Source organism: Lucilia sericata, unplaced genomic scaffold (assembly GCF_015586225.1).
Source record: "Lucilia sericata isolate MDLA Ls3-8-SP2 unplaced genomic scaffold, ASM1558622v1 Contig000029F_arrow, whole genome shotgun sequence".
NCBI lineage: Eukaryota > Metazoa > Arthropoda > Insecta > Diptera > Calliphoridae > Lucilia > Lucilia sericata.
In genome coordinates, this window is record NW_023994067.1 from 389,960 (window position 1) to 413,731 (window position 23,772).

Sequence of the window (23,772 nt, forward strand, 5' to 3'; positions counted from 1 at the left end):
TTAATTCCGAAATATTTTAACAATTTGTTGACAACAAAGAGATTTTCTGAAAGAGGGGATATTCGGGGCAAGGGTAATTATAAATTTCCAATTGAATTTCAGAAATGTTGAATAGAATTTTCGCTTCTAAAATGGAAAGTTCTCAAATAGAATTGGATATGGTGCAGCAAGCATGGAAAATTCAGTACTTAAGTACCTACCTTTTGATATCAAAAAACACCACCATACAGAGTCTAGTTTATAGTCTAGTTTATAGTCTAGTCTATAGTCTAGTCTATAGTCTAGTCTATAGTCTAGGACAAAATGTATTAAAATCTGTGATCACTTTTACTTCTTAACAAAACTAGATTTATTAGTGAAAACATAAAAGTCCATTTTCTGGCTAAACGGAAGGCCCTAGGACAAAAAGGATTAAAATCTGTGATCACTCTTACATCTTACCAAAATTTGATTTATTAGTGAAAACATAAAAGTCCATTTTCTGGCTAAACGGAAGGCCCTAGGACAAAAACGATTAAAATCTGTGATCACTCTTACTTCTTACCAAAATTCGATTTATTAGTGAAAACATAAAAGTCCATTTTCTGGCTAAACGGAAGGCCCTAGGACAAAAACGATTAAAATCTGTGATCACTCTTACTTCTTACCAAAATTCGATTTTTTAGTGAAAACATAAAAGTCCATTTTCTGGCTAAACGGAAGGCCCTATGACAAAAAGGATTCAAATCTGTGATCACTCTTACTTCTTACCAAAATTCGATTTATTAGTGAAAACATAAAAGTCCATTTTCTGGCTAAACGGAAGGCCCTAAGACAAAATCTATTAAAATCTGTGATCACTCTTACTTCTTAACAAAATTAGATTTATTAGTGAAAACATAAAAGTCCATTTTATGGCTAAACGGAAGGCCCTACGGCAAAAACGTTTAAAATCTGTGATCACTCTTACTTCTTACAAAATTTCAATTTATTAGTGAAAACATAAAAGTCCATTTTCTGGCTAAACGGAAGGCCCTAGGACAAAAAGGATTAAAATCTGTGATCACTCTTACATCTTACCAAAATTCGATTTATTAGTGAAAACATAAAAGTCCATTTTCTGGCTAAACGGAAGGCCCTAGGACAAAAAGGATTAAAATCTGTGATCACTCTTACTTCTTACCATTACGATTTATAAGTGAAAACATAAAAGTATATTTTCTGGCTAAACTGAACACCCTAGGGTAAAAAGGATTAAAATCTGTGCTCACTCTTACTTTTTATCAAAATTCGATTTATTAGTGAAAACATAAAAGTCCATTTTCTGGCTAAACGGAAGGCTCTAGGGCAAAAACGTTTAAAATCTGTGATCACTCTTACTTCTTACCAAAATTCGATTTTTTAGTGAAAACATAAAGATCCATTTTCTGGCTAAACGGAAGGCCCTACGGCAAAAAGGATTAAAATCTGTGATCACTCCTACTTTTTACCAAAATTCGATTTTTTAGTGAAAACATAAAAGTCCATTTTCTGGCTAAACGGAAAGCCCTACGGCAAAAAACGATTAAAATCTGTGATCAGTCTTACTTCTTACTAAAATTTGATTTTTTAGTGAAAACATAAAGGTCCATTTTCTGGCTAAACGGAAGGCCCTAGGGCAAAAAGGATTAAAATCTGTGATCACTCTTACTTTTTATCAAAATTTTATTTTTAGTGAAAACATAAAAGTCCATTTTCTGGCTAAACGGAAGGCCCTAGGACAAAAAGGATTAAAATCTGTGATCACTCTTACATCTTACCAAAATTTGATTTATTAGTGAAAACATAAAAGTCCATTTTCTGGCTAAACGGAAGGCTCTAGGGCAAAAACGATTAAAATCTGTGATCACTCTTACTTCTTACCAAAATTCGATTTATTAGTGAAAACATAAAAGTCCATTTTCTGGCTAAACGGAAGGCCCTAGGACAAAAACGATTAATATCTGTGATCACTCTTACTTCTTACCAAAATTCGATTTTTTAGTGAAAACATAAAAGTCCATTTTCTGGCTAAACGGAAGGCCCTATGACAAAAAGGATTAAAATCTGTGATCACTCTTACTTCTTACCAAAATTCGATTTATTAGTGAAAACATAAAAGTCCATTTTCTGGCTAAACGGAAGGCCCTAAGACAAAATCTATTAAAATCTGTGATCACTCTTACTTCTTAACAAAATTAGATTTATTAGTGAAAACATAAAAGTCCATTTTATGGCTAAACGGAAGGCCCTACGGCAAAAACGTTTAAAATCTGTGATCACTCTTACTTCTTACAAAATTTCGATTTATTAGTGAAAACATAAAAGTCCATTTTCTGGCTAAACGGAAGGCCCTAGGACAAAAAGGATTAAAATCTGTGATCACTCTTACATCTTACCAAAATTCGATTTATTAGTGAAAACATAAAAGTCCATTTTCTGGCTAAACGGAAGGCCCTAGGACAAAAAGGATTAAAATCTGTGATCACTCTTACTTCTTACCAAAATTCGATTTATAAGTGAAAACATAAAAGTATATTTTCTGGCTAAACTGAAGGCCCTAGGGTAAAAAGGATTAAAATCTGTGCTCACTCTTACTTTTTATCAAAATTCGATTTATTAGTGAAAACATAAAAGTCCATTTTCTGGCTAAACGGAAGGCTCTAGGGCAAAAACGTTTAAAATCTGTGATCACTCTTACTTCTTACCAAAATTCGATTTTTTAGTGAAAACATAAAAGTCCATTTTCTGGCTAAACGGAAGGCCCTACGGCAAAAAGGATTAAAATCTGTGATCACTCCTACTTTTTACCAAAATTCGATTTTTTAGTGAAAACATAAAAGTCCATTTTCTGGCTAAACGGAAGGCCCTACGGCAAAAACGATTAAAATCTGTGATCAGTCTTACTTCTTACTAAAATTTGATTTTTTAGTGAAAACATAAAGGTCCATTTTCTGGCTAAACGGAAGGCCCTAGGGCAAAAAGGATTAAAATCTGTGATCACTCTTACTTTTTATCAAAATTTTATTTTTTAGTGAAAACATAAAAGTCCATTTTCTGGCTAAACGGAAGGCCCTAGGGCAAAAAGGATTAAAATCTGTGATCACTCTTACTTCTTTCCAAAATTTGATTTTTTAGTGAAAACATAAAAGTCCATTTTCTGGCTAAACGGAAGGCTCTAGGGCAAAAACGATTAAAATCTGTGATCACTCTTACTTCTTAGCAAAATTCAATTTATTAGTGAAAACATAAAAGTCCATTTTCTGGCTAAACGGAAGGCCCTAGGGCAAAAAGGATTAAAATCTGTGATCACTCTTACTTCTTACCAAAATTAGATTTGTTAGTGAAAACATAAAAGTCCATTTTCTGGCTAAACGGAAGGCCCTAGGGCAAAAAGGATTAAAATCTGTGATCACTCTTACTTCTTACTAAAATTCGATTTATTAGTGAAAACATAAAAGTCCATTTTCTGGCTAAACGGAAGGCCCTAGGGCAAAAAGGATTAAAATCTGTGATCACTCTTACTTCTTACCAAAATTAGATTAGTTAGTGAAAACATAAACGTCCATTTTCTGGCTAAACTGAAGGCCCTAGGGCAAAAAGGATTAAAATCTGTGATCACTCTTACTTCTTACCAAAATTAGATTAGTTAGTGAAAACATAAAAGTCCATTTTCTGGCTAAACGGAAGGCCCTAGGGCAAAAAGGATTAAAATCTGTGATCACTCTTACTTCTTAGCAAAATTCGATTTATTAGTGAAAACATAAACGTCCATTTTCTGGCTAAACGGAAGGCCCTAGGACAAAAAGGATTAAAATCTGTGATCACTCTTACATCTTACCAAAATTCGATTTATTAGTGAAAACATAAAAGTCCATTTTCTGGCTAAGCGGAAGGCCCTAGGGCAAAAAGGATTAAAATCTGTGATCACTCTTACTTCTTACTAAAATTCAATTTATTAGTGAAAACATAAAAGTCCATTTTCTGGCTAAACGGAAGGCCCTAGGGCAAAAAGGATTAAAATCTGTGATCACTCTTACTTCTTACTAAAATTCAATTTATTAGTGAAAACATAAAAGTCCATTTTCTGGCTAAACGGAAGGCCCTAGGACAAAAAGGATTAAAATCTGTGATCACTCTTACTTCTTACCAAAATTCAATTTTTTAGTGAAAACATAAACGTCCATTTTCTGGCTAAACGGAAGGCCCTAGGACAAAAAGGATTAAAATCTGTGATCACTCTTACTTCTTACCAAAATTCGATTTTTTAGTGAAAACATAAAAGTCCATTTTCTGGCTAAACGGAAGGCCCTACGGCAAAAAGGATTAAAATCTGTGATCACTCCTACTTTTTACCAAAATTCGATTTTTAGTGAAAACATAAAAGTCCATTTTCTGGCTAAACGGAAGGCCCTACGGCAAAAACGATTAAAATCTGTGATCAGTCTTACTTCTTACTAAAATTTGATTTTTTAGTGAAAACATAAAGGTCCATTTTCTGGCTAAACGGAAGGCCCTAGGGCAAAAAGGATTAAAATCTGTGATCACTCTTACTTTTTATCAAAATTTTATTTTTAGTGAAAACATAAAAGTCCATTTTCTGGCTAAACGGAAGGCCCTAGGGCAAAAAGGATTAAAATCTGTGATCACTCTTACTTCTTTCCAAAATTTGATTTTTTAGTGAAAACATAAAAGTCCATTTTCTGGCTAAACGGAAGGCTCTAGGGCAAAAACGATTAAAATCTGTGATCACTCTTACTTCTTAGCAAAATTCAATTTATTAGTGAAAACATAAAAGTCCATTTTCTGGCTAAACGGAAGGCCCTAGGGCAAAAAGGATTAAAATCTGTGATCACTCTTACTTCTTACCAAAATTAGATTTGTTAGTGAAAACATAAAAGTCCATTTTCTGGCTAAACGGAAGGCCCTAGGGCAAAAAGGATTAAAATCTGTGATCACTCTTACTTCTTACTAAAATTCGATTTATTAGTGAAAACATAAAAGTCCATTTTCTGGCTAAACGGAAGGCCCTAGGGCAAAAAGGATTAAAATCTGTGATCACTCTTACTTCTTACCAAAATTAGATTAGTTAGTGAAAACATAAACGTCCATTTTCTGGCTAAACTGAAGGCCCTAGGGCAAAAAGGATTAAAATCTGTGATCACTCTTACTTCTTACCAAAATTAGATTAGTTAGTGAAAACATAAAAGTCCATTTTCTGGCTAAACGGAAGGCCCTAGGGCAAAAAGGATTAAAATCTGTGATCACTCTTACTTCTTAGCAAAATTCGATTTATTAGTGAAAACATAAACGTCCATTTTCTGGCTAAACGGAAGGCCCTAGGACAAAAAGGATTAAAATCTGTGATCACTCTTACATCTTACCAAAATTCGATTTATTAGTGAAAACATAAAAGTCCATTTTCTGGCTAAACGGAAGGCCCTAGGGCAAAAAGGATTAAAATCTGTGATCACTCTTACTTCTTACTAAATTCAATTTATTAGTGAAAACATAAAAGTCCATTTTCTGGCTAAACGGAAGGCCCTAGGGCAAAAAGGATTAAAATCTGTGATCACTCTTACTTCTTACTAAAATTCGATTTATTAGTGAAAACATAAAAGTCCATTTTCTGGCTAAACGGAAGGCCCTAGGACAAAAAGGATTAAAATCTGTGATCACTCTTACTTCTTACCAAAATTCGATTTATTGGTGAAAACATAAAACTCCATTTTCTGGCTAAACGGAAGGCCCTAGGGCAAAAAGGATTAAAATCTGTGATCACTCTTACTTCTTACCAAAATTAGATTTGTTAGTGAAAACATAAAAGTCCATTTTCTGGCTAAACGGAAGGCCCTAGGGCAAAAAGGATTTAAATCTGTGATCACTCTTAATTCTTACCAAAATTCGATTTATTAGTGAAAACATAAAGGTCCATTTTCTGGCTAAACGGAAGGCCTTAGGACAAAAAGGATTAAAATCTGTGATCACTCTTTCTTTTTATCAAAATTTGATTTTTTAGTGAAAACATAAAAGTCCATTTTCTGGCTAAACGGAAGGCCCTAGGACAAAAAGGATTAAAATCTGTGATCACTCTTACTTCTTACCAAAATTCGATTTATTAGTGATAACATAAAAGTCCATTTTCTGGCCCTAGGGCAAAAACGATTAAAATCACTCTTACTTCTTACCAAAATTCGATTTTTTAGTGAAAACATAAAAGTCCATTTTCTGGCTAAACGGAAGGCCCTAGGGCAAAAAGGATTAAAATCTGTGATCACTGACAAAAAGGATTAAAATCTGTGATCACTCTTACTTCTTACCAAAATTCGATTTATTAGTGAAAACATAAAAGTCCATTTTCTGGCTAAACGGAAGGCCCTAAGACAAAATCTATTAAAATCTGTGATCACTCTTACTTCTTAACAAAATTAGATTTATTAGTGAAAACATAAAAGTCCATTTTCTGGCTAAACGGAAGGCCCTAGGGCAAAAACGTTTAAAATCTGTGATCACTCTTACTTCTTACCAAAATTCGATTTATTAGTGAAAACATAAAAGTCCTTTTTGGCTAAACGGAAGGCCCTAGGACAAAAAGGATTAAAATCTGTGATCACTCTTACTTCTTACCAAATTAAGATTTATTAGTGAAAACATAAAAGTCCATTTTCTGGCTAAACGGAAGGCCCTAGGACAAAATGTATTAAAATCTGAGATCACTTTTACTTCTTAACAAAACTAGATTTATTAGTGAAAACATAAAAGTCCATTTTCTGGCTAAACGGAAGGCCCTAGGACAAAAAGGATTAAAATCTGTGATCACTCTTACTTCTTAACAAAATTATATTTATTAGTGAAAACATAAAAGTCCATTTTCTGGCTAAACGGAAGTCCCTAGGACAAAATGTATTAAAATCTGTGATCACTTTACTTCTTAACAAAACTACATTTATTAGTGAAAACATAAAAGTCCATTTTCTGGCTAAACGGAAGGCCCTAGGACAAAAAGGATTAAAATCTGTGATCACTCTTACTTCTTACCAAAATAAGATTTATTAGTGAAAACATAAAAGTCCATTTTCTGGCTAAACGGAAGGCCCTAGGACAAAATGTATTAAAATCTGTGATCACTTTACTTCTTACCAAAATTCGATTTATTAGTGAAAACATAAAAGTCCATTTTCTGGCTAAACGGAAGGCCCTAGGACAAAAGAATTAAAATCTGTGATCACTCTTACTTCTTACCAAAATTCGATTTATTAGTGAAAACATAAAAGTATATTTTCTGGCTAAACTGAAGGCCCTAGGGCAAAAACGATTAAAATCTATGCTCACTCTTACTTTTTATCAAAATTCGATTTATTAGTGAAAACATAAAAGTCCTTTTTCTGGCTAAACGGAAGGCTCTAGGGCAAAAACGATTAAAATCTGTGATCACTCTCACTTCTTACCAAAATTCGATTTATTAGTGAAAACATAAAAGTCCATTTTCTGGCTAAACGGAAGGCCCTAGGACAAAAAGGATTAAAATCTGTGATCACTCTTACTTCTTACCAAAATTCGATTTTTTAGTGAAAACATAAAAGTCCATTTTCTGGTTAAACGGAAGGCCCTACGGCATAAAGGATTAAAATCTGTGATCAGTCTTACTTCTTACCAAAATTCGATTTTTAGTGAAAACATAAAAGTCCATTTTCTGGCTAAACGGAAGGCCCTAGGACAAAAAGGATTAAAATCTGTGATCACTCTTACTTCTTACCAAAATTCGATTTATTAGTGAAAACATAAAAGTCCATTTTCTGGCTAAACGGAAGGCCCTACGGCAAAAAAGGATTAAAATCTGTGATCACTCTTACTTCTTACCAAAATTCGATTTATTAGTGAGAACATAAAAGTCCATTTTCTGGCTAAACGGAAGGCCCTACGCAAAAAGGATTAAAATCTGTGATCACTCTTACTTCTTACCAAAATTCGATTTTTTAGTGAAAACATAAAAGTCCATTTTCTGGCTAAACGGAAGGCCCTAGGACAAAACGGATTAAAATCTGTGATCACTCTTACTTCTTACCAAAATTCGATTTATTAGTGAAAACATAAAAGTCCATTTTCTGGCTAAACGGATTAAATCTGTGATCACTCTTACTTTTTATCAAAATTCGATTTATTTGTAAAAATTTAAAAGTCCATTTTCTGGCTAAACGGAAGGCCCTAGGGCAAAAAAGATTAAAATCTGTGATCGATTTTTAGTGAAAACATAAAAGTCCATTTTCTGGCTAAACGGAAGGCCCTACAGCAAAAAAGATTAAAATCTGTGATCACTCTTACTTCTTACCAAAATTCAATTTTTTAGTGAAAACATAAAAGTCCATTTTCTGGCTAAACGGAAGGCCCTACGGCAAAAAGGATTAAAATCTGTGATCACTCTTACTTCTTACCAAAATTCGATTTATTAGTGAAAATATAAAAAGTCCATTTTCTGGCTAAACGGAAGGCCCTACGGCAAAAAGGATTAAAATCTGTGATCACTCTTACTTCTTACCAAAATTCAATTTTTTAGTGAAAACATAAAAGTCCATTTTCTGGCTAAACGGAAGGCCCTACCAAAATTCGATTTATTAGTGAAAACATAAAAGTCCAGTTTCTGGCTAAACGGAAGGCCCTAGGACAAAAACGATTAAAATCTGTGATCACTCTTACTTCTTACCAAAATTCGATTTATTAGTGAAAATATAAAAGTCCATTTTCTGGCTAAAACGGAAGGCCCTACGGCAAAAAGGATTAAAATCTGTGATCACTCTTACTTCTTACCAAAATTCAATTTTTTAGTGAAAACATAAAAGTCCATTTTCTGGCTAAACGGAAGGCCCTAGGACAAAAAGGATTAAAATCTGTGATCACTCTTACTTCTTACCAAAATTCGATTTATTAGTGAAAACATAAAAGTCCAGTTTCTGGCTAAACGGAAGGCCCTAGGACAAAAACGATTAAAATCTGTGATCACTCTTACTTCTTACCAAAATTCGATTTATTAGTGAAAACATAAAAGTCCATTTTCTGGCTAAACGGAAGGCCCTAGGACAAAAACGGATTAAAATCTGTGATCACTCTTACTTCTTACCAAAATTCGATTTATTAGTGAAAATATAAAAGTCCATTTTCTGGCTAAACGGAAGGCCCTACGGCAAAAAGGATTAAAATCTGTGATCACTCTTACATCTTACCAAATTCGATTTATTAGTGAGAAACATAAAAGTCCATTTTCTGGCTAAACGGAAGGCCCTACGGCAAAAAGGATTAAAATCTGTGATCACTCTTACTTCTTACCAAAATTCGATTTTTAGTGAAAACATAAAAGTCCATTTTCTGGCTAAACGGAAGGCCCTAGGACAAAAAGGATTAAAATCTGTGATCACTCTTACTTCTTACCAAAATTCGATTTTTTAGTGAATACATAAAAGTCCATTTTCTGGCTAAACGGAAGGCCCTAGGACAAAAAGGATTAAAATCTGTGATCACTCTTACTTCTTACCAAAATTCGATTTATTAGTGAAAACATAAAAGTCCATTTTCTGGCTAAACGGATTAAATCTGTGATCACTCTTACTTTTTATCAAAATTCGATTTATTTGTAAAAATTTAAAAGTCCATTTTCTGGCTAAACGGAAGGCCCTACGGCAAAAAGGATTAAAATCTGTGATCACTCTTACTTCTTACCAAAATTCGATTTTTAGTGAAAACATAAAAGTCCATTTTCTGGCTAAACGGAAGGCCCTACGGCAAAAAGGATTAAAATCTGTGATCACTCTTACTTCTTACCAAAATTCGGTTTATTAGTGAAAACATAAAAGTCCATTTTCTGGCTAAACGGAAGGCCCTACGGCAAAAAGGATTAAAATCTGTGATCACTCTTACTTCTTACCAAAATTCAATTTATTAGTGAAAACATAAAAGTCCATTTTCTGGCTAAACGGAAGGCCCTACGGCAAAAAGGATTAAAATCTGTGATCACTCTTACTTCTTACCAAAATTCGATTTATTAGTGAAAACATAAAAGTCCACTTTCTGGCTAAACGGAAGGCCCTAGGACAAAAAGGATTAAAATCTGTGATCACTCTTACTTCTTACCAAAATTCGATTTATTAGTGAAAACATAAAAGTCCATTTTCTGGCTAAACGGAAGGCCCTAGGACAAAAAGGATTAAAATCTGTGATCACTCTTACTTCTTACCAAAATTCGATTTTTTAGTGAAAACATAAAAGTCCATTTTCTGGCTAAACGGAAGGCCCTACGGCATAAAGGATTAAAATCTGTGATCACTCTTACTTCTTACCAAAATTCGATTTTTAGTGAAAACATAAAAGTCCATTTTCTGGCTAAACGGAAGGCCCTAAGGACAAAAAGGATTAAAATCTGTGATCACTCTTACTTCTTACCAAAATTCGATTTATTAGTGAAAACATAAAAGTCCATTTTCTGGCTAAACGGAAGGCCCTACGGCAAAAAGGATTAAAATCTGTGATCACTCTTACTTCTTACCAAAATTCGATTTATTAGTGAAAACATAAAAGTCCATTTTCTGGCTAAACGGAAGGCCCTACGGCAAAAAGGATTAAAATCTGTGATCACTCTTACTTCTTACCAAAATTCGATTTATTAGTGAAAACATAAAAGTCCATTTTCTGGCTAAACGGAAGGCCCTACGGCAAAAAGGATTAAAATCTGTGATCACTCTTACTTCTTACCAAAATTCGATTTATTAGTGAAAACATAAAAGTCCATTTTCTGGCTAAACGGAAGGCCCTAGGACAAAAAGGATTAAAATCTGTGATCACTCTTACTTCTTACCAAAATTCGATTTTTTAGTGAAAACATAAAAGTCCATTTTCTGGCTAAACGGAAGGCCCTAGGACAAAAAGGATTAAAATCTGTGATCACTCTTACTTCTTACCAAAATTCGATTTTTTAGTGAAAACATAAAAGTCCATTTTCTGGCTAAACGGAGGGCCCTACGGCATAAAGGATTAAAATCTGTGATCACTCTTACTTCTTACCAAAATTCGATTTTTAGTGAAAACATAAAAGTCCATTTTCTGGCTAAACGGAAGGCCCTACGGCAAAAAGGATTAAAATCTGTGATCACTCTTACTTCTTACCAAAATTCGATTTATTAGTGAAAACATAAAAGTCCACTTTCTGGCTAAACGGAAGGCCCTAGGACAAAAAGGATTAAAATCTGTGATCACTCTTACTTCTTACCAAAATTCGATTTATTAGTGAAAACATAAAAGTCCATTTTCTGGCTAAACGGAAGGCCCTAGGACAAAAAGGATTAAAATCTGTGATCACTCTTACTTCTTACCAAAATTCGATTTTTAGTGAAAACATAAAAGTCCATTTTCTGGCTAAACGGAGGGCCCTACGGCATAAAGGATTAAAATCTGTGATCAGTCTTACTTCTTACCAAAATTCGATTTTTAGTGAAAACATAAAAGTCCATTTTCTGGCTAAACGGAAGGCCCTAAGACAAAAAGGATTAAAATCTGTGATCACTCTTACTTCTTACCAAAATTCGATTTATTAGTGAAAACATAAAAGTCCATTTTCTGGCTAAACGGAAGGCCCTACGGCAAAAAGGATTAAAATCTGTGATCACTCTTACTTCTTACCAAAATTCGATTTATTAGTGAAAACATAAAAGTCCATTTTCTGGCTAAACGGAAGGCCCTACGGCAAAAAGGATTAAAATCTGTGATCACTCTTACATCTTACCAAAATTCGATTTATTAGTGAGAACATAAAAGTCCATTTTCTGGCTAAACGGAAGGCCCTACGGCAAAAAGGATTAAAAGTCTGTGATCACTCTTACTTTACAAATTCGATTTTTTAGTGAAATACATAAAAGTCCATTTTCTGGCTAAACGGAAGGCCCTAGGACAAAAAGGATTAAAATCTGTGATCACTCTTACTTCTTACCAAAATTCGATTTATTAGTGAAAACATAAAAGTCCATTTTCTGGCTAAACGGATTAAAATCTGTGATCACTCTTACTTTTTATCAAAATTCGATTTATTTGTAAAAATTAAAAGTCCATTTTCTGGCTAAACGGAAGGCCCTACGGCAAAAAGGATTAAATCTGTGATCACTCTTACTTCTTACCAAAATTCGATTTTTTAGTGAAAACATAAAAGTCCATTTTCTGGCTAAACGGAAGGCCCTACGGCAAAAAGGATTAAAATCTGTGATCACTCTTACTTCTTACCAAAATTCGGTTTATTAGTGAAAACATACAAGTCCATTTTCTGGCTAAACGGAAGGCCCTACGGCAAAAAGGATTAAAATCTGTGATCACTCTTACTTCTTACCAAAATTCAATTTATTAGTGAAAACATAAAAGTCCATTTTCTGGCTAAACGGAAGGCCCTACGGCAAAAAGGATTAAAATCTGTGATCACTCTTACTTCTTACCAAAATTCGATTTATTAGTGAAAACATAAAAGTCCATTTTCTGGCTAAACGGAAGGCCCTAGGACAAAAAGGATTAAAATCTGTGATCACTCTTACTTCTTACCAAAATTCGATTTTTAGTGAAAACATAAAAGTCCATTTTCTGGCTAAACGGAAGGCCCTAGGACAAAAAGGATTAAAATCTGTGATCACTCTTACTTCTTACCAAAATTCGATTTTTTAGTGAAAACATAAAAGTCCATTTTCTGGCTAAACGGAAGGCCCTACGGCAAAAAGGATTAAAATCTGTGATCACTCTTACTTCTTACCAAAATTCGATTTTTTAGTGAAAACATAAAAGTCCATTTCTGGCTAAACGGAAGGCCCTAAGGACAAAAAGGATTAAAATCTGTGATCACTCTTACTTCTTACCAAAATTCGATTTATTAGTGAAAACATAAAAGTCCATTTTCTGGCTAAACGGAAGGCCCTACGGCAAAAAGGATTAAAATCTGTGATCACTCTTACTTCTTACCAAAATTCGATTTATTAGTGAAAACATAAAAGTCCATTTTCTGGCTAAACGGAAGGCCCTACGGCAAAAAGGATTAAAATCTGTGATCACTCTTACTTCTTACCAAAATTCGATTTATTAGTGAAAACATAAAAGTCCATTTTCTGGCTAAACGGAAGGCCCTACGGCAAAAAGGATTAAAATCTGTGATCACTCTTACTTCTTACCAAAATTCGATTTATTAGTGAAAACATAAAAGTCCATTTTCTGGCTAAACGGAAGGCCCTAGGACAAAAAGGATTAAAATCTGTGATCACTCTTACTTCTTACCAAAATTCGATTTTTAGTGAAAACATAAAAGTCCATTTCTGGCTAAACGGAAGGCCCTAGGACAAAAAGGATTAAAATCTGTGATCACTCTTACTTCTTACCAAAATTCGATTTTTAGTGAAAACATAAAAGTCCATTTTCTGGCTAAACGGAGGGCCCTACGGCATAAAGGATTAAAATCTGTGATCAGCTCTTACTTCTTACCAAAATTCGATTTTTAGTGAAAACATAAAAGTCCATTTTCTGGCTAAACGGAAGGCCCTAGGCAAAAAGGATTAAAATCTGTGATCACTCTTACTTCTTACCAAAATTCGATTTATTAGTGAAAACATAAAAGTCCATTTTCTGGCTAAACGGAAGGCCCTAGGACAAAAAGGATTAAAATCTGTGATCACTCTTACTTCTTACCAAAATTCGATTTATTAGTGAAAACATAAAAGTCCATTTTCTGGCTAAACGGAAGGCCCTAGGACAAAAAGGATTAAAATCTGTGATCACTCTTACTTCTTACCAAAATTCGATTTTTTAGTGAAAACATAAAAGTCCATTTTCTGGCTAAACGGAAGGCCCTACGGCATAAAGGATTAAAATCTGTGATCACTCTTACTTCTTACCAAAATTCGATTTTTAGTGAAAACATAAAAGTCCATTTTCTGGCTAAACGGAAGGCCCTAAGGACAAAAAGGATTAAAATCTGTGATCACTCTTACTTCTTACCAAAATTCGATTTATTAGTGAAAACATAAAAGTCCATTTTCTGGCTAAACGGAAGGCCCTACGGACAAAAAGGATTAAAATCTGTGATCACTCTTACTTCTTACCAAAATTCGATTTATTAGTGAAAACATAAAAGTCCATTTTCTGGCTAAACGGAAGGCCCTACGGCAAAAAGGATTAAAATCTGTGATCACTCTTACTTCTTACCAAAATTCGATTTATTAGTGAAAACATAAAAGTCCATTTTCTGGCTAAACGGAAGGCCCTACGGCAAAAAGGATTAAAATCTGTGATCACTCTTACTTCTTACCAAAATTCGATTTATTAGTGAAAACATAAAAGTCCATTTTCTGGCTAAACGGAAGGCCCTAGGACAAAAAGGATTAAAATCTGTGATCACTCTTACTTCTTACCAAAATTCGATTTTTAGTGAAAACATAAAAGTCCATTTTCTGGCTAAACGGAAGGCCCTAGGACAAAAAGGATTAAAATCTGTGATCACTCTTACTTCTTACCAAAATTCGATTTTTAGTGAAAACATAAAAGTCCATTTTCTGGCTAAACGGAAGGCCCTACGGCAAAAAGGATTAAAATCTGTGATCACTCTTACTTCTTACCAAAATTCGATTTATTAGTGAAAACATAAAAGTCCATTTTCTGGCTAAACGGAAGGCCCTACGGACAAAAAGGATTAAAATCTGTGATCACTCTTACTTCTTACCAAAATTCGATTTATTAGTGAAAACATAAAAGTCCATTTTCTGGCTAAACGGAAGGCCCTACGGCAAAAAGGATTAAAATCTGTGATCACTCTTACTTCTTACCAAAATTCGATTTATTAGTGAAAACATAAAAGTCCATTTTCTGGCTAAACGGAAGGCCCTACGGCAAAAAGGATTAAAATCTGTGATCACTCTTACTTCTTACCAAAATTCGATTTATTAGTGAAAACATAAAAGTCCATTTTCTGGCTAAACGGAAGGCCCTAGGACAAAAAGGATTAAAATCTGTGATCACTCTTACTTCTTACCAAAATTCGATTTTTTAGTGAAAACATAAAAGTCCATTTTCTGGCTAAACGGAAGGCCCTAGGACAAAAAGGATTAAAATCTGTGATCACTCTTACTTCTTACCAAAATTCGATTTATTAGTGAAAACATAAAAGTCCATTTTCTGGCTAAACGGAAGGCCCTAGGACAAAAAGGATTAAAATCTGTGATCACTCTTACTTCTTACCAAAATTCGATTTATTAGTGAAAACATAAAAGTCCATTTCTGGCTAAACGGAAGGCCCTACGGACAAAAAGGATTAAAATCTGTGATCACTCTTACTTCTTACCAAAATTCGATTTATTAGTGAAAACATAAAAGTCCATTTTCTGGCTAAACGGAAGGCCCTACGGACAAAAAGGATTAAAATCTGTGATCACTCTTACTTCTTACCAAAATTCGATTTATTAGTGAAAACATAAAAGTCCATTTCTGGCTAAACGGAAGGCCCTAGGACAAAAAGGATTAAAATCTGTGATCACTCTTACTTCTTACCAAAATTCGATTTATTAGTGAAAACATAAAAGTCCATTTTCTGGCTAAACGGAAGGCCCTAGGACAAAAAGGATTAAAATCTGTGATCACTCTTACTTCTTACCAAAATTCGATTTATTAGTGAAAACATAAAAGTCCATTTTCTGGCTAAACGGAAGGCCCTACGGCAAAAAGGATTAAAATCTGTGATCACTCTTACTTCTTACCAAAATTCGATTTATTAGTGAAAACATAAAAGTCCATTTCTGGCTAAACGGAAGGCCCTAGGACAAAAAGGATTAAAATCTGTGATCACTCTTACTTCTTACCAAAATTCGATTTATTAGTGAAAACTATAAAAGTCCATTTTCTGGCTAAACGGAAGGCTCCTAGGACAAAAAGGATTAAAATCTGTGATCACTCTTACTTCTTACCAAAATTCGATTTATTAGTGAAAACATAAAAGTCCATTTTCTGGCTAAACGGAAGGCTCTACGGCAAAAAGGATTAAAATCTGTGATCACTCTTACTTCTTACCAAAATTCGATTTATTAGTGAAAACATAAAAGTCCATTTTCTGGCTAAACGGAAGGCCCTAGGACAAAAGGATTAAAATCTGTGATCACTCTTACTTCTTACCAAAATTCGATTTTTTAGTGAAAACATAAAAGTCCATTTTCTGGCTAAACGGAAGGCCCTACGGCATAAAGGATTAAAATCTGTGATCAGTCTTACTTCTTACCAAAATTCGATTTTTTAGTGAAAACATAAAAGTCCATTTTCTGGCTAAACGGAAGGCCCTACGGCAAAAAGGATTAAAATCTGTGATCACTCTTACTTCTTACCAAAATTCGATTTATTAGTGAAAACATAAAAGTCCAATTTTCTGGCTAAACGGAAGGCCCTACGGCAAAAAGGATTAAAATCTGTGATCACTCTTACTTCTTACCAAAATTCGATTTATTAGTGAAAACATAAAAGTCCATTTTCTGGCTAAACGGAAGGCCCTAGGACAAAAAGGATTAAAATCTGTGATCACTCTTACTTCTTACCAAAATTAGATTTATTAGAGAAAACATAAAAGTCCATTTCTGGCTAAACGGAAGTCCCTAGGACAAAATGTATTAAAATCTGTGATCACTCTACTTCTTACCAAAATTCGATTTATTAGTGAAAACATAAAAGTCCATTTTCTGGCTAAACGGAAGGCCCTAGACAAGGATTATTGATCACTCTTACTTCTTACCAAAATTCGATTAATTACTGAAACATAAAAGTCCATTTTCTGGCTAAACGAAGGCCCTAGGCAAAAAGGATTAAAATCTGTGATCACTCTTACTTCTTACCAAAATTCGATTTATTAGTGAAAACATAAAAGTCCATTTTCTGGCTAAACGGAAGGCCCTAGGACAAAAAGGATTAAAATCTGTGATCACTCTTACTTCTTACCAAAATTCGATTTATATGTGAAAACATAAAAAGTCCATTTTCTAGCTAAACGGAAGGCCCTACGGCAAAAAGGATTAAAATCTGTGATCACTCTTACTTCTTACCTAAAATTCGATTTATTTAGTGAAAACATATAACCGTCCATTTCTGGCTTAAACTGAAGTCCCTAGAGGCAAAAAGGATTAAAATCTGTATAATTTCTTACTTCTTAACAAAATGATCGGTTTATTATTGAAAACATAAAGTCCAGTTTCTGGCTAACTGAAGGCCCTAGTACAAAAAGGATAAAATCTGTGATCACTCTTACTTCCTCTCACAAAAATTCGATTTTAGTGAAAACATCAAAGTTCCATTTTCTGGCTCAACGGAAGGCCATAGGACAAAAAGATTAAATCTGTGATCACTCTTACTTCTTTAACCAAAATTAATTCGATTTATTTGAAAATATAAAAGTCCATTTTCTGGCTAAACGGAAGGCCCCTAGCAAAGGATTAAATCTGTGATCATTCTTACTTCTTACCAAATCCGATTTTATTTTACAAAGGCCCTAGGCAAAAAGGATTAAATCGTATCACTCTTCTTCTTACTAAATTCGATTTAATTTTGTAAAAATATAAAGTCACATTTTTCTCTGGCTAAAACGGAAGGCCCTACGGCAAAAGGATTAAAATCTGTGATCACTCTTACTTCTTACCAAAATTCGATTTATTAGTGAAAACATAAAAGTCCATTTTCTGGCTAAACGGAAGGCCCTAGGACAAAAAGGATTAAAATCTGTGATCACTCTTACTTCTTACCAAAATTCGATTTATTAGTGAAAACATAAAAGTCCATTTTCTGGCTAAACGGAAGGCCCTAGGACAAAAAGGGCTTTACCAAAATTCGATTTATTAGTGAAAAATAAAAGTCCATTTTCTGGCTAAACGGAAGGCCCTAGGCAAAAAGGATTAAAATCTGTGATCACTCTTACTTCTTACAAAATTCGATTTATTAGTGAAAACATAAAAGTCCATTTTCTGGCTAAAAAGGCCCTATTAAAATCTGTGATCACTCTTACTTTTACCAAAATTCGATTTATTTGTAAAAACAAAAAGTCCATTTTCTGGCTAAACGGAAGGCCCTAGGCAAAAAAGGATTAAAATCTGTTATCACTCTTACTTCTTACCAAAATTCGATTTATTAGTGAAAACATAAAAAGTCCATTTTCTGGCTAAACGGAAGGCCCTACGGCGAAAATCACTCTTACTTCTTACCAAAATTCGATTTATTAGTGAAAAACATAAAGTCCATTTTCTGGCTAAACGGAAGGCCCTACGGCAAAAAGGATTAAAATCTGTGATCACTCTTACTTCTTACCAAAATTCGATTTTTTAGTGAAACATAAAAGTCCATTTTCTGGCTAAACGGAAGGCCCTAGGACAAAAAAGGATTAAAATCTGTGATCACTCTTACTTCTTACCAAAATTCGATTTATTAGTGAAAACATAAAAGTCCATTTTCTGGCTAAACGGAAGGCCCTAGGACAAAAGGATTAAATCTGTGATCACTCTTACTTCTTACCAAAATTCGATTTTATTAGTGAAAACATAAAAGTCCATTTTCTGCTAAACGGAAGGCCCTACGGCAAAACGGATTAAAATCTGTGATCACTTTACTTCTTACCAAAATTCACTTTATTAGTGAAAACATAAAAGTCCATTTTCTGGCTAAACGGAAGGCCCTACGGCAAAAAGGATTAAAATCTGTGATCACTCTTACTTCTTACCAAAATTCGATTTATTAGTGAAAACATAAAAGTCCATTTTCTAGCTAAACGGAAGGCCCTAGGACAAAAGGATTAAAATCTGTGATCTCTCTTACTTCTTACCAAAATTCGATTTATTAGTGAAAACATAAAAGTCCATTTTCTGGCTAAACGGAAGGCCCTAGGACAAAAAGGGCTTTACCAAAATTCGATTTATTAGTGGAAAAAGTCCATTTTTCTGGCTAAACGGAAGGCCCTAGGGCAAAAACGATGAAAATCGGTGATCACTCTTACTTCTTACCAAAATTAGATTTATTAGTGAAAACATAAAAGTCCATTTTCTGGCTAAACCTATTAAATATGTGATCACTCTTACTTTTTATCAAAATTCGATTTATTTGTAAAAATATAAAAGTCCATTTTCTGGCTAAACGGAAGGCCCTAGGACAAAAAAGGATTAAAATCTGTGATCACTCTTACTTCTTACAAAATTAGATTTATTAGTGAAAACATAAAAGTCCATTTTCTGGCTAAACGGAAGGCCCTAGCAAAGGATTAAAATCTGTGATCACTCTTACTTCTTACCAAAATTCGATTAATACTGAAAACATAAAAGTCCATTTTCTGGCTAAACGGAAGGCCCTAGGACAAAAAGGATTAAAATCTGTGATCACTCTTACTTCTTACCAAAATTTGATTTATTAGTGAAAACATAAAAGTCCATTTTCTGGCTAAACGGAAGGCCCTAGGACAAAAAGGATTAAAATCTGTGATCACTCTTACTTCTTACCAAAATTCGATTTATCTAGTGAAAACATAAAAGTCCATTTTCTAGCTAAACGGAAGGCCCTACGGCAAAACGGATTAAAATCTGTGATCACTCTTACTTCTTACCAAAATTCAGTTTATTAGTGAAAACATAAAAGTCCATTTTCTGGCTAAACGGAAGGCCCTACGGCAAAAAGGATTAAAATCTGTGATCACTCTTACTTCTTACCAAAATTCGATTTATTAGTGAAAACATAAAAGTCCATTTTCTGGCTAAACGGAAGGCCCTAGGGCAAAAAGGATTAAAATCTGTGATCACTCTTACTTCTTACCAAAATTCGATTTATTAGTGAAAACATAAAGTCCATTTTCTGGCTAAACGGAAGGCCCTAGGACAAAAAGGATTAAAATCTGTGATCACTCTTACTTCTTACCAAAATTCGATTTATTAGTGAAAACATAAAAGTCCATTTTCTGGCTAAACGGAAGGCCCTAGGACAAAAAGGATTAAAATCTGTGATCACTCTTACTTCTTACCAAAATTCGATTTTTTAGTGAAAACATAAAAGTCCATTTTCTGGCTAAACGGAAGGCCCTAGGACAAAAAGGATTAAAATCTGTGATCACTCTTACTTCTTACCAAAATTCGATTTTTTAGTGAAAACATAAAAGTCCATTTTCTGGCTAAACGGAAGGCCCTAGGACAAAAAGGATTAAAATCTGTGATCACTCTTACTTCTTACCAAAATTCGATTTTTAGTGAAAACATAAAAGTCCATTTTCTGGCTAAACGGAGGCCTAGGCAAAAGGATTAAAATCTGTGATCACTCTTACTTCTTACCAAAATTCGATTTATTAGTGAAAACAAATCGGCAAAAAGGATTAAAATTTCTGTGATCATCTTCTTCTTACCAAAATTCGATTTTTTAGTGAAAACATAAAGTCCATTTTCTGGCTAAACGGAAGGCCCTAGGACAAAAAGGATTAAAATCTGATCACTCTTACTTCTTACAAAATTCGATTTTTAGTGAAAACATAAAAGCCATTTTCTGGCTAAACGGAAGGCCCTAGGACAAAAGGATTAAAATCTGTCACTTTAATTTTACCAAAATTCGATTTATTAGTGAAAACATAAAAGTCCATTTTCTGGCTAAACGGAAGGCCCTACAAAAAGGATTAAAATCTGTGATTCTTACCAAAATTCGATTTATTAGTGAAAACATAAAAGTCCATTTTCTGGCTAAACGGAAGGCCCTAGGACAAAAGGATTAAAATCTGTGATCACTCTTACTTCTTATCAAAATTCTATTTATTAGTGAAAACATAAAAGTCCATTTTCTGGCTAAACGGAAGGCCCTAGGGCAAAAACGGATTAAAATCTGTGATCACTCTTACTTCTTACCAAAATTCGATTTTATTGTGAAAACATAAAAGTCCATTTTCTGGCTAAACGGAAGGCCCTACGGCAAAAGGATTAAAATCTAGTGATCACTCTTACTTCTTACCAAAATTCGAATTTTTTAGTGAAAACATAAAAGTCCATTTTCTGGCTAAACGGAAGGCCCTACGGCAAAAAGGATTAAAATCTGTGATCACTCTTACTTCTTACCAAAATTCGATTTTTTAGTGAAAACATAAAAGTCCATTTTCTGGCTAAACGGAAGGCCCTACGGCAAAAAAGGATTAAAATCTGTGATCACTCTTACTTCTTACCAAAATTCGATTTATTAGTGAAAACATAAACGGAAGGCCCTACGGCAAAAATGATTAAAATCTGTGATCACTCTTACTTCTTACAAAAATTCGATTTATTAGTGAAAACATAAAAGTCCATTTTCTGGCTAAACGGAAGGCCCTAGGACAAAAGGATTAAAATCTGTGATCACTCTTATTTCTTACCAAAATTCGATTTTTTTGTGAAAACATAAAAGTCCATTTTCTGGCTAAACGGAATGCCCTAGGGCAAAAACGATAAAAATCTGTGATCACTCTTACTTTTTATCAAAATTCGATTTATTAGTGAAAACATAAAAGTCCATTTTCTGGCTAAACGGAAGGCCCTACGGCAAAAAGGATTAAAATCTGTGATCACTCTTACTTCTTACCAAAATTTGACTTATTAGTGAAAACATAAAAGTCCATTTTCTGGCTAAACGGAAGGCCCTACGGCAAAAAGGATTAAAATCTGTGATCATTCTTACTTCTTACCAAAATTCGATTTATTAGTGAAAACATAAAAGTCCATTTTCTGGCTAAACGGAAGGCCCTAGGACAAAAAGGATTAAAATCTGTGATCACTCTTACTTCTTACCAAAATTCGATTTTTTAGTGAAAACATAAAAGTCCATTTTCTGGCTAAACGGAAGGCCCTACGGCATAAAGGATTAAAATCTGTGATCACTCTTACTTCTTACCAAAATTCGATTTTTAGTGAAAACATAAAAGTCCATTTTCTGGCTAAACGGAAGGCCCTAGGACAAAAAGGATTAAAATCTGTGATCACTCTTACTTCTTACCAAAATTCGATTTATTAGTGAAAACATAAAAGTCCATTTTCTGGCTAAACGGAAGGCCCTAGGACAAAAAGGATTAAAATCTGTGATCACTCTTACTTCTTACCAAAATTCGATTTTTAGTGAAAACATAAAAGTCCATTTTCTGGCTAAACGGAAGGCCATAGGACAAAAAGGATTAAAATCTGTGATCACTCTTACTTCTTACCAAAATTCGATTTATTAGTGAAAACATAAAAGTCCATTTTCTGGCTAAACGGAAGGCCCTACGGCAAAAAGGATTAAAATCTGTGATCACTCTTACTTCTTACCAAAATTCACTTTATCAGTGAAAACATAAAAGTCCATTTTCTGGCTAAACGGAAGGCCCTTCGGCAAAAAGGATTAAAATCTGTGATCACTCTTACTTCTTACCAAAATTCGATTTATTAGTGAAAACATAAAAGTCCATTTTCTGGCTAAACGGAAGGCCCTAGGACAAGGATTAAAATCTTCTTACCAAAATTCGATTTATTAGTGAAAACATAAAAGTCCATTTTCTGGCTAAACGTATGGCCCTACGGCAAAAACGATTAAAATCTTTGATCACTCTTATCAAAATCAGATTTGTTACTGAAAACATAAAAGTCCATTTTCTGGCTAAACGGAAGGCCCTAGGGCAAAAAGGATTAAAATCTGTGATCACTCTTACATCTTACTAAAATTCGATTTTTTAGTGAAAACATAAACGTCCATTTTCTGGCTAAACTGAAGGCCTTTGGACAAAAATGATTAAAATCTGTGATCACTCTTACTTCTTACCAAAATTCGATTTATTAGTGAAAACATAAAAGTCCATTTTCTGGCTAAACGGAAGGCCCTAGGACAAAAAGGAATAAAATCTGTGATCACTCTTTCTTTTATCAAAATTCGATTTATTAGTGAAAACATAAAAGTCCATTTTCTGGCTAAACGGAAGGCCCTACGGCAAAAAGGATTTAAATCTGTGATCACTCTTAATTCTTACCAAAATTCGATTTATTAGTGAAACATAAAGTCCATTTTCTGGCTAAACGGAAGGCCCTAGGACAAAAAGGATTAAAATCTGTGATCACTCTTACTTTTTATCAAAATTTCGATTTTTTAGTGAAAACATAAAAGTCCATTTTCTGGCTAAACGGAAGGCCCTAGGGCAAAAACGATTAAAATCACTCTTACTTCTTACCAAAATTCGATTTTTTGTGAAAACATAAAAGTCCATTTTCTGGCTAAACGGAAGGCCCTAGGGCAAAAACGGATTAAAATCTGTGATCACTCTTACTTCTTACCAAAATTCGATTTTTTAGTGAAAACATAAAAGTCCATTTTCTGGCTAAACGGAAGGCCCTAGGGCAAAAGGGATTAAAATCTGTGATCACTCTTACTTCTTACCAAAATTCGATTTTTAGTGAAAACAGTAAAAGTCCATTTTCTGGCTAAACGGAATGGCCCTACGGCAAAAAGGATTAAAATCTGTGATCACTCTTACTTCTTACCAAAATTCGATTTATTAGTGAAAACATAAAAGTCCATTTTCTGGCTAAACGGAAGGCCCTACGGCAAAAAGGATTAAAATCTGTGATCACTCTTACTTCTTACCAAAATTCGATTTATTAGTGAAAACATAAAAGTCCATTTTCTGGCTTAAACGGAAGGCCCTACGGCAAAAAGGATTAAAATCTGTGATCACTCTTACTTCTTACCAAAATTCGATTTATTAGTGAAAACATAAAAGTCCATTTTCTGGCTAAACGG

At 33.8% G+C, this 23,772-nt stretch overlaps 1 protein-coding gene across 4 annotated transcripts in view; it reads left to right on the plus strand.

Annotated features, from left to right (window-relative positions):
• LOC119610938 (protein phosphatase PP2A 55 kDa regulatory subunit) overlaps positions 1–23,772 on the plus strand; it is an 81,973-nt gene that overhangs the window by 19,859 nt on the left and 38,342 nt on the right. The gene's annotated exons all lie outside the window — the stretch shown is intronic.